The sequence below is a fragment of the Colobus angolensis genome, unplaced genomic scaffold (assembly GCF_000951035.1).
Source record: "Colobus angolensis palliatus isolate OR3802 unplaced genomic scaffold, Cang.pa_1.0 Scaffold158, whole genome shotgun sequence".
Classification (NCBI taxonomy): Eukaryota; Metazoa; Chordata; class Mammalia; order Primates; family Cercopithecidae; genus Colobus; species Colobus angolensis.
Window position 1 is genome coordinate 3,436,697 of NW_012114688.1, and position 2,227 is coordinate 3,438,923.

At 42.4% G+C, this 2,227-nt stretch overlaps 1 pseudogene; it reads left to right on the plus strand.

Annotated features, from left to right (window-relative positions):
- The first annotated feature begins 1,559 nt into the window (after window positions 1-1,559).
- Window positions 1,560-2,227, plus strand: part of LOC105508093 — a 6,781-nt pseudogene continuing 6,113 nt past the window's right edge.

Consider the following 2,227-nt stretch of genomic DNA (forward strand, 5'->3'; position numbering starts at 1 on the left):
TATTTCTAAATGATTTTGATGACTTCATTAATCTGCAGTGACGAGTTACCTCTCTAATATTTAATATCCTAACAAGGCAAGCCACGTATTATCAAGCTCAAGTCAAATTTCAGTCAGACCTCTATTTCTGGACACTAACAATCCATTGCTTCTCTTGTATGGTGAGGGGCCTCAGAAACAGTTCATGTCCTAAATAGACTGAACATTTGTCTCACATTGTAAACTTCCAGAGGGCAGACAACAGTGGCAGTTGTAATGCATTTTAGCTCCCTCAAAGGAGCACTAAGGGGAGGTGAAGAAGCTGCTCATCAACTCTCCCAGCCACTCGGCTGGAACTCCTTGTTTTTGAGGTTGAAGTAGCTGCTCTTAGAGGCTAGTGGGACCTCTTTTATTCCTAAGGGGAGAGTTGCCCTTTTGTAAGAATCACAAAAATTGTCTTTAAAGAACAATTTTATTGTAACATGCTCAGAGGTTGCTTTTATCATAGTCCTGTCCTTGGGGATTCTCATCTGTGATCTCATGATGCTCCTAATCTTTACCTCCAATCCTATCTTCTCTTTCGTGATCTGGACTCAACTGAAACTGTCCTTATAAATTTTATAAAATTCATCATAGAAGAAGGGAGGGGAATAAACCAAAATAAACCAAGCTTCCAGCACATTCAGCATTAATCATTAGGTCAGCTTGCTCTCTGACCTGCTTCCTCATGGTTGTTCACAGCCTACTGCCACAGAATCACATAAGCCCTGTCACAGATGATACCTCCCCTTAACTGCTTTATAGTCAACAACCTAAACACTATGAAATATTAAATTTACCCATTTGAGGTATTCTTTCAAGGCCTGCATACCAGTGAAATTACTGACATCAGTTGGTCTGAAGGACCCCAGGAGAAGCTGACTTACCCAAACAGTGCAGTTTCCACATTCTGATGATTTCATCCTTCTTGCCCCAACCAATGAATGGCCCCAATTTTTCATCCCCTTGCCCTCCAAAAATCCCTTTAAAACTCCGGCCCCAAACTCCTTGGAGAGATGGATTTGAGGGTCTCCTTCCATCTCCTCAGCTACCCTGAGATCATTAAACACTTTCTCTGACGTAAACCCAGCTGCCTCAGTGTATAGGTCTGTTATTATGTAGCGGGCATATGAACTTGGTCCTCTAACACAACCATCCAACTTATTTCTAAACCTCACTTGAATAACAAAGAATCAGGGCTTTGTCAACTCATTTTCTTTACTTTAAAATATGTTCATTATTGAGGAATCCCAGTTACCTATGTCAGAAAGTTGAGGCTCCGGGCTTCGCAGAAAGTCTCTGACCAGCAGATAGCAGGTTAAGCAAGCACCAGCTGCGCGAATTCGCTCTCGCTCACCGATTCTAAGCCTGGGAGCACGCCGCATTCTCGCCGGCGGATCGCGGGTCGCGCATGCTCCCTGCGAGGGAGTGGGTCGCGGCTCCCGCCAGAAGCTTTCTCTCTCAGGCTGCATTTGCTTCCTGTGCGAGGCCGGCTGAGGGCATTTGCTCCCGCTGTTTCTGCTCCTGGGTCACCAATCAAGATGGTACATGCTGAAGCCTTTTCTCGTCCTTTGAGTCGAAATGAAGTTGTTGGTTTAATTTTCCGTTTGACAATATTTGATGCAGTGACATACTTTACTATCAAATGGATGGTAGATGCAATTGATCCAACCAGAAAGCAAAAAGTAAAAGCTCAGAAACAGGCAGAAAAACTAATGAAGGAAATCGGTATGAAAAATGTGAAGCTCTCAGAATATGAAATGAGTATTGCTGCTCATCTAGTAGACCCTCTTAATATGCATGTTACTTGGAGTGATATAACAGGTTTAGATGATGTCATTACGGATCTGAAAGACACAGTCATCTTACCTATCAAAAAGAAGCATTTGTTTGAGAATTCCAGGCTTCTGCAGCCTCCAAAAGGTGTTCTTCTCTAGGGGCCTCCAGGCTGTGGTAAAACGTTGATTACCAAGGCCGCTGCCAAAGAAGCAGGCTATCGATTTATTAACCTTCAGCCTTTGACACTGACTAACAAGTAGTATGGAGAATCTCAAAAATTGGCTGCTGATATCTTCTCCCTTGCTATAAAGCTACAACCATCCATCATCTTTATTTTATTTTATTTTATTTTATTTTATTATTATACTTTAAGTTCTAGGGTACATGTGCATAACGTGCAGGTTTGTTACATATGTATACTTGTGCCATG